Genomic DNA, 10605 nt, shown 5'->3' on the forward strand with positions numbered 1-10605 from the left:
AGATGGTCCTTCTTATCTTGACTTATAACCGAAGTCCTAGAATGATTAAATAAGTGAAAGGGAGGTACGTCAATGTTAACAGGTTCTGGGAATGTAGTATCACCTCTAATAGAAGCATATTGTGTATCACTGAAGAATGCCTGCATGAGTGCAAGATTCACTGGATGTTGAACGGAGACAGTTCTATGAACATCTGAGCATGCTGCCAAACGTGGGGCAAGTACAAATCTTTGTAAGGAAGAGAACATCTACAAGGAACGGAGAGGATGCAGAACTTACATCCTTGAATCATTCTTTGATGAGCATGATAATCAACAGTGAGCAAGTCTGATTCATACACAAGCACTGAAGCTGGAGTTAGTTCCAGAAGATTTGGAACAAGGTGGTTACAAAGTTTGGTAACATCCAATTTGTGATTGTAACATAGGGCAGAAACACAGGACATGGATGACCTAGTATGAACTGCTAGGTTAAAGGGGCAAGTTAAAGTGTTACCGATTGAGCAAACTGCTATGTCGGTAGTAGACATGGTGGTAAAACAATCACTGGACTCGGGTCTTCATAAAATAATCAGGTTGGTCTAAAATCTGGGAGGCATGAGGAGATGTTCTATTTATTGGAACAGGAAATGATTGCACCTTATAGATGGATAGAGGGGAGGGGAATGCTGTTAGAGGAATTTTTATAGAAACATTTATCTTCAAACCATCTCTGGCTAAGAGGAAATTGCCCTCTCTACAGTAAGAGTTGATGACTGTATTAGCCACATGAAAACGAGGGTATTGTGTGTTCAAGGTATGTTGGACTCGCCTCAGGGCATGCCCAAGCACTTGATATGGAACAAGACAGGGTGAAAGTTTATCATTGCGTTTCTCATTCTGACAAGAGTGATCAAAGTTGTTATAATCGCAAGACTATGCCCTGACCTGTCACGAGATAAAGTTGCACCCTGCGTTTGAAATATAATTTCAAAGACCAATGTGCTACTCTCTTTTCTTTCATCAAAATTGTTTCAAACAATGTCAACCACTGCTTAAAAATACAAAGCTGTTTCCAGTGTACTTTATTTATGATCCTGCAAATCTAACCTCATAAGTAAAATTAAAAATGTCGGCAAATAGCATGCCCCAGTAATATGATATCCAACAGTGTCATCATGATATTGACAGCATACATTATCTTGTCAATTGAACCCCTGACACAATTACAGTTTTTGGATATGAGATAGACGCAATAATTAAACCTCCCCGAAGTGCACGTTTCTTTTAGGTTAGAGAGTGAACACCTCTCCCTTGCGGGTGCTGTATATATACACAAATACAAATTCAGTTCTGCAGGATGGAAATCGTAATAACTATTCACTTTTCATGAAGTTTCTTGAAGCAAAATGACAAAACATTTCACACTGTCATTCTTACTTTGGAAATGTTCTTCTAAATGTTGTCAAACGTCTTGTTTTACAACCCCCAATACCGCGTGAAGTTCAGATTGGATGTTTTGCGATTCCACACAAACCTATCCTTATAAATCAAGACTTGAACCAAAGATTCTTGGTGACTGATCGTGTTCCTAAAAGAGTTTCTTAATCAAAGTTGTTTTTTTCCAGTCATCCTCAATTCATTTTCATGATGTACACAATGAGACGTGTTTGATGGCACCAATAATGATCTTATTTTAAGCGATCACCATGTTAAATGAGTGTGCAGTGCCCCAAACTGGTACACCTTTAAACAGTCATGAAGTATACAAACGATCTACACACACTAGAGTGATATGCATTCACGAAATATGTAAATGTCTCAACTACTATCTAGGGGGTGGCAAGAGGGGGGATTGCGGAAGGGAAAGGTCTATATTATAGGAGGGGTCAGGGAAAAAAGGAGTGGAGTGAGCAAGGGTGATTGGGGTGGAGTGGGAAATGAGAAGGTGCAGGAGGAGAGGGTTGGTAGTCATCATCAGTAGAGGTGGAGAAGGGATAGCGCGGCTGCGACAAGGTTTCCCAGGAGGAGGGATGGGGGCAACTTCTAGCAGGGGTTGGTACAGATGGTGTTGGTGTCTACTACGACAAATTCGGTGTACTGCTTTGCTAAAACGGAAAGCAACATCCGACGCTATCGTCAGAACCAAGAACACCACCAAGGAAATTAACCCAGCCCTCAAGACGATCTGGAAAAAGAAATGAGGAAAGAGAATAGAAATAGTTAAAGTTGTCATAGCATCATACAGTACTTACCGCTGTTTCTAAATATATTGCACACTCATAATCATCATGACTGTAATGTGATAATACGAAGCATTAATAATGACCATCACTGTGTCACTGGTTCATGTCGACATCGCAGATCAAGTGAGGTAAAGAAAAAAATCAGTCTGCCAAACATATTGTCATCAAAATGTCCATCACTGTGTCACTGGTCTTTGAGTTCATAGCACATATCATAACAGGTTAGCTGGAAACTCATTTAGTCTCAATGCTGATCAATTAATAGCAATTAATTTGCTGATTTGGCTCGTTCTGTTTTGCTTTGAGAACGTAATCCAAACTGATACACCGCATCCTCTGGACTAGGCATAACGACTCCTTGTGCTTTGTCATAACAGTAGTCTTTATGCTTATCCAGACAGACATTGTTGTGATGTATAACACCAAAGACATTTGCGACAGATGAACTGAGTGCGGTTATTTCGTTGCTTGTTTCTGACTAACCCACTTAAACTGGTAATGAGACAGTAATGTGTATTTGGTTTAACGTCTACGTCCATACGTTCATGTTCTTCTAACCCTAAGATGCTTTCAAAATCATCCGACTCACTTTCTGGTGAAAGCAACAACAAATCAATCTTCCTGTTTTCATGTACAACAAATCAATCTTCCTGTTTTCATGTACAACAAATCAATCTTCCTGTTTTCATCTACATCCAGCAGATTACTGATATACATGGGATACAAAGTATTATCTTCAAAGCCATACATATTGATACTCAACTCATTGGCTTCTTCAAATCGAGGAATTTGTTTCAAAGTCATGGGAAATGTGAATCCTTCTAAATTCAAACGGTTTAAATAAGGACGATAATTTGCCTCGCGTTCTTTGTTATGAGAAGCCGGAAACAGTTTTGCTAAAATGCTGTAAGCCAAACAAAGATTATCACCATTTTTTATGTTGATAATACTTTTGGATTTCTTGACAAGAGTTTGAGGTAGTGGAATATAACTACCACCTTTGAAAGGTTCAAACTTTACCACAGTGAGTTTCAAAAGTACGACGCCGTAGATATTCAAACCAGAATGAACACTCATAATCATCCAGCGTCTGAAGCATCTTGTGCACGGCTTCAAGATACTGTTCATTTAAGTCACTACCCTCTGTAGCTATAGTCATGACACTTCTGAAATAAGCCTCATGGTAACTTGTGCTCTCATCTTCCCGACTAGGTTTGGCCATTCTAATATGGAGACACAACCCCCATTTTACGGCTTTTTTCTCGCGAATTTCATCCTTTATTGTATCAATAACCTGACTTTGTTCACTGATCATGAAATTCAGTGGGTCCGTGCTATTCCGTCCGTCAAAGTCATAGTCTCTAACATCTCCCTGTAAGGAGTGGCTTGAACATGGACGTGAGATGATATTGGTGACGGGAGGGGCGTTAGGTGGAGGAGGGACAGATAGCGTAGCCGTTTTAGCCCTTTGCCTACGTTTACCTCTGCCACCACCCGACATGTCATGGTCAGTTTTATGTTTGTGCATTCTTAATGCTTTAGAGGTTGGGAAAGATTGATGACAAGTTTGACATATATGTTCATCAGGAGCAGATGTTTTACAGTTACATGAATGTCGTTGATAACCGAATTCGCTGTTAAAAAAACTGTTCAAAGCAATGTGGACATTGACCACAATAAACAATATTTTCGGAACAACTTTTGACATGACGTTTTAAATTGTCTTCCCGATTAAACGATCGATGGCAATGGTTGCAGGTAAACAATATGGCCACTTGTCCACAATGTCTCTGATGTCTTAACAAATGACATTTCTGTTTGAAACAATATCTGCAAATTTCACATTGAAAGACAGGACATGTAGTTTGCTCAGACATTTTGGTAATTGTTGTTAATTCACCTACTATAAAATTTGAATACGATTCACTATTGCATGCTTTTTTTCTGCGCCAACTTCTACTTTGTTTATCTGAAATAATTAAAGTTAGTTATGATAAAACGTTTCTAACAATGGTTTAAAAAATTATACACAAAAAAGGCCAAAGACTAAATATTCTGATTGTTACTCACTTCTCTGTTGCTTGTACGTTCGCTTGAAGAAGTCAAGTCTTGACTGTCTCTAGTCTTTGACGGACTGTTGAAGTGTGTTTCCGGTCGTGCATAACCTTACCCTTTTTATACCGTGTAAGTGCGCTATGTTGCTTCCTATTTCTCATGTCTTGTATCCAAAGGGGGATGCGACTGGGGTCGCCACGTTTTGAAAAAAGTGATGTGTCACGATTACCTCGCTTCTGTTTTTCAACAGTACAACGTGGTTGCTCGTTACATGTAGGGACGTTGATGCGACGTGTTTTGGAAATGAAAGAGTTCACGTTTGAAAGAGTTGTGTCACCATTAGTCAGCGCTTCATATCCCGCAAGTCGGGGAGGTATCATGCTAATAGCAACTTACTGCGGTACTGCTTACTGGATCTGGTACTGCACATCTTCATGATAGGGTATAAATACACCCGTCAACAGAACAGTTACGAAGTCTGCTCACTTCCGTCGTTGTAGTTCATTCGACTTACCAAGCCGACATCATGTCTGATTCTGTTAACATACAGTTTGCGGAAAAACATTTTTGTCTATCAATGTGTTTAATGGAACAGTTTACATACATCTCACGAACTGGAATTCCCGTCAACAGAGAAAGAGCATATCTATAACATTAGATGTGTTCAAACAACTCTTGGCTGATGGACGTCCAACAGGGTGAAAATATGGCACTAATGACGGATGAACTACCACAAAACAGTAAGGTAACGATTTGAAAAAAAACAAAACGAAAAAAAAAAAATGAACTTATCAAAGCAAGGATGGCCGTTAACGATAAGGTGTTTGGCAATCATGTTGTGCACTCCTTCGCAATTTGCCGCACCACCTCGTATAATCTGCAAAATAATTCCACGTGTGTGTGTGAGCAACATCATCGAAACACTCGCTTGCTACATGCAATCAGAGAAGTTGATAAATTAAAAAAAATGACATTATTAAGATCATCAACCGTAAGGCAAATTGTATGCTTACCTGTAATGAGGGGAACAATGTACCATCAATAACTGTCCGATCCATGATCCCGCGGAGTTCTATCACTTTAACGTGGGTCAAGGTACCGCCAACTCCACGACATGTCATGACGGTGAAACGTACATGACATGCACCTGAGACCTCGTGGTTTGTTGATTCTACCACGATCGCCATCATCATAATCATCTAGCACACTGTAACCAACTTTATTTTCATTTCTTTTTATTCCAGGAATGAAACACTAATTTGTCTCATTTCCTATTTATACTATAAATATTTGATTGACAGATTTTTAATCAACCAATGAAATACAACACACGTACACAAGAATAATACGCGGGAAAAATAGCAACAATGTAACACATGATGTTCAAAGATCAAAGACAGTGGCGACACGCCGTCTCGTGTCGGCAAGAAGAAAGGACTGAAAGTGAGGGAAATTGCACGAACACGTTCTGGGTAAAACGATACAAAGCGATTTTCATACCTCACAGGCACGATGAAACTTTCATCACTAACTCTTCTATGGCACTCTTTGTTAAAATGAAGGTTGCCTCACCGTGGACCAACAACGCAACACCCAAAAAGCGATCCTTACAATATTTCGGGAAAAAAAGTTGTAAATGTGTACCTATCGTAACAACCTCACTTAATTCACAACGGTTGAGATATTTGCCTAAATAATTATATACAATTTCGCCTGAAGGCTGGTTTAAAATAATACTTATAAGTGGGTAGGAAATTTCAGAACTTTTTAAACACCACTCGCGGTTTGAATGGTAAATGATTTCAGATCTTCTCATTTCTGGTGTACTACCCTGTTGTGAGCGGGTAAGTCTACCGAGAGTCATATATATATATATATCGTGGGTATCACGTGTTTCCCCTTGAGAAAAAACAGTGCGCAAGCACCATTCATGCATCGTTAGTAGGGTAATATTAATGAAAGTTTTGCCTCCTCCTCATTTTGCGAGCTTTTGATTGGCTAAAACAAGTCACGTGACTGTGACGTCACTGAGTCACGTGACTCGATGACGTCATTACTGTACGAAGTGACCTTATGTCAACAAAAGCAGGAAATAGCAAACACCTGTGTCAACAAAGGCGTAGACGTTGCACTGAATAGGTGCCACCTGTGTCAACAAGATGTGAACATTGAATTAAATAGGTACCACCTGTGTCAACATGTGGACCGAATATGAGCATGATAGCTGCAATGGTTATTGCCCTAAGACCAAAAATAGCTTTTTAAAGATGGCCGCCTGGTGGCCCATATTTGATATCAGATTCGCCCCTCGTGAACATACTTGAAAGTACTCACTGACACAAGCATTCATGCAAAGTTTCAGTTTCATAGCTCTTGCACTTTGGGAGAAGAAGTTTTTCAAAGGATTTTAGGTAAAGTCATAGCAAGGGTATGACCATGAGTATGACACTCTTTTTTAAAGATGAATCTTTTTGATGTTATTGTTGATGTTCTTTTATAGTTTTAAAGGGCTAAAATTGGCAGAGATTATTGCTATAAAGTGGATTCTTAAAACTGTTTAAATTGTAAAATTTTAAATTACTAGCCTTTAAAATGATACTTCATGTGCATTAAAAAGTTTCTTGAAATCTTGAAATTATTTTTTGAAAATGATTGTATGACGTGCTTCTTTAAAAATGGTGAAGGCATTTCATTTGAATTGTGGAACCACATGTGTTTTCTATTGACTATGGCGAGGGCATAACACAAAATGTCAACAAACATTTGAAAGGGTTCGCAACCTGTTAACAGCAAACAATGGATTACCCATATGTTATTCATTATGAGCAACATTGTACCACATAAAACCTTAATCCTTACAATTCTATTTCACAATTACTTCGGTTAAAATGGATTTTAGATTTAATATTTTTCCGGGTAATGGTGATCACTTTGAAATTCGTATTTTGGATGATCTTATTTTGAACATTCTAGTGTGTCGTTCCCTTCAAGGAGTCCTTGAAAATTTCTTGGACGAACTCAACAAATCAACTCATGAATTTATATTTTTATGAAATAGAACATTATGTGAAGAACCTATTGAGCTTCATTCCGTGTAGCTATATTGGACAGTTCGTCTACCATCATCCTTTTAACACGAGCTGGTAGCAACATCATGATGATTTTTTTTGAGGAATATAACTAACCAGACATGGAATGTATGAATGAGTTCGCTGAATGGATAGATACAATATTCACCACTTATGTACTTACCGCGACATCTTTCTCCATTTACGTCAATTTTCCCCACTCCAGCTCCTCTCAGGTCAGAGCATCGAGCCGCCTCACCTTTGATGTGCTGAAAATAATTTGTCATCACATTAGTATGTTAGTTCATTACATTGGTGAGTGAGTGAGTGAGTGAGTGTTTACATCGCAGTCGACAATATTCTACATGCGCTCTGTAAATACTCGATTTTGCACTAGACAACCCAGTGATCAACAGTATGGGCACCGACCTGCGCAGTAGGGAACCGATGACATGAGTCAACCAAGTCAGCGAGTCTGATCGTCCAATCTCGTTAGTAGCATAGTCGCCTTTTTGCGGCAAGCATGGGTTGCTCAATGTCTATTCTACCCCTCAGACGTTCACGTGTCGATAATATATAACGTGTCGATAATATAAAGTTCCCTAAAATAGATGTTGTGTAATGTACTCACCTGTAATTTGGGGAAAAGATCCGTAGACACCTCAATCCTGTCTCGTCGTCCCAGTAATTTAATAATGGTGATTGTATGATAGGGGTCCCCACTCAGATGTGAGAATGTTCCCCCACCAGGTGGACATTTCATCATTTTACTTATCACATCACACTTGCTGGTGGGCAGCAATGCTGCAGAACACATTATCAAAAACCCACCAACAACTACGATCAGCAGCATTTTACACATCGTGGCTTTGCTAAATTATTGTAATGGCAAAGCTTTATATACCCTATCCTTCCACGTGTTTCACATGCACCATATTTGATCTTAAAGTTCAAAGACCAATATGCTACTCTCTTTTCTTTCATCGGCATTTTTCAAACGATGACAACCATAGCTTTGAAATACAAAGTTGTTGCTATCAAACAATGTTTACAGTGTACCTACATAGATGTTTATGATCTTGCAAATCGAGGTAAACTTGAAATGTTGACAATTAACACATCATATATATATATCATTGTAATCTTGATGTTGTCGACACTTTACATTATCTTGTCAATTAAACACCATTCATTAATTATCTTTAGACATGAGGTAAACACAATAATATGATCATCTCTGCAAGGGATCACCCCCCAGAAGCGCACAACGTTTGTTTAAGGTTACAAAGTGACCTCCGCTCTCACACTTTTTCGCACGCCAGATGTGTTTATTTTGCTTGCTATTCCAATATCAAATTTAAATATTTATTAAGCCATACACCTAGCTACCACTTCCGATGTGCCTTTTTTTCACTTTTTATTTTTACCACTGATTATCGAAAGTAAAGGGGTTACATAGTTTAATGTATCATTAGGTATTAATTTGTTAGATTCATATAAAAAATACCCAGTCGCTGCAGATGAAAGATTAACGAACTACAGGGAAATAGATTAATGGTGTGTCTGTAAAATTCACTCGGTGAAACCCTATCAACAGAATTATTGCAACATCACGCATGACCTACATACTACACTGATATTTACTATTCAATGTTTGAATAAAGTTTTTTTTCCACTGGAAAAACTGGTTTCATATTGCTCGTCTCACACTCCTATGGTCATTCTCACATTCTTGGTTTTTTTTTATCTTCGGTGTACAAAACGTTAACCGTAGTTTACTTACTTGGATCTCATAGAAATTTGGAAGTCGAATGTGATATTTAATTTTATTTTGTACCTTAGAACCGACTTTAAAGTTACTCTATATTGTGAATGATCTCTTTATTTTGCTGTTATGATCAAAGTGTGGAACCTGGTGAGGATTTCACCCTATAGGGAGCGTTTCCTAACTTCTGTCTTACCCCCACGACGAAGCACATTTAATGTGGTCTCACTTTAGGGGAGTGACCATGTTCTAATTTGCCTCGGTTCATCCAACAGAAACTGGGTACCCGGTGAGATCATGTGACCATAACCTTCTAGCATCCTAACCTAGCAGCTTGGGCTATCAATGATAATAACGATGATGATTAACGTGCTAGTGCTTTAAGCGTGCTTTGTTGCGTGGACGCCGGCGCATTACAAGATTTCACATTATTCTTATGAGTGATTGAGTGAGTGAGCATTTCCGAAAATAAAATAAAATAAAATGCACAGCCTATATTATCAGAATTATTTCTGTAATGGATTTGTCCGGTACACATAATGCTCTGCAGCATCACCAATGGAATAATGAACACGGAAGTTCGTAATACTTACATTTCAGCATAAATGGTTGAAATCCACCCTAAATTGGAATTTCTCCAATTCCGCCTCCCCGCGAATTAGCAGTTCCACCGTTTCCTTTATTTCATCTAGGTCCAGTAGTGCGATTGAGTGACAGCCTAGAGTCTGTATCTCCAATGTCCTTTCATCTCGATTGAAAGTGAATCGGGTATTTTCTAAAGTTAACGTTAATAGATTATTGAATGTCTGAATGAACGATCTGCTCACCCACAAGTCTTGCTCTTTTAAAAAGTTTATAAGGATAAACTTTAGTTGCCCGCTCACGTTGTAACTCAAAATGTGATCCTCTCCGATGCCGAACCTGTATTTGCTTCTTGTTTCATCATAAATTAGAGTAAAACCCATTTCATGAGAGTAAGAAGACTTTTGTGAAAATGTCTGCTGAGAGGTTCAATTTATACTAAATGTGTGTGTGTGTGTGTGTGTGTGTGTGTGTGTGTGTGTGTGTTATATTCGTAGGCTGATCGGAATGTACATGAGCTTCAATGCGCTTACCAAATCGTGTATTGCTTTTAAAATATGATTGAAATACACATAGTCATTATCATCAAATGAAGCTGACGGGTACATCGTGTATTAATATAGTGAAAAACGCATCGCAATAGCCACCCGACATCACAGGAAAAACGAAGGTTCCTGTCCTACACACATTCCTTCTTATTTTGTATTTATTTTGTCCATCATAACTATTGCACGTAAACTTGGGTTATTGCATTATATTCGTGAATCGACACCCATCGTGCCTACATGCGATGAGTCTCGGGCCCTATGTTAAGTAGGTGGAAGGGAAGGGAAGGGAAGGGAAGGGAAGGGAAGTGTGTTTGCAGTGTAAATACGATTTTGCATGTTTTCTTTCAGCGGCGTTGAAAACAT

The sequence above is a fragment of the Haliotis asinina genome, chromosome 13, assembly GCF_037392515.1.
Source record: "Haliotis asinina isolate JCU_RB_2024 chromosome 13, JCU_Hal_asi_v2, whole genome shotgun sequence".
NCBI classification, from domain to species: domain Eukaryota; kingdom Metazoa; phylum Mollusca; class Gastropoda; order Lepetellida; family Haliotidae; genus Haliotis; species Haliotis asinina.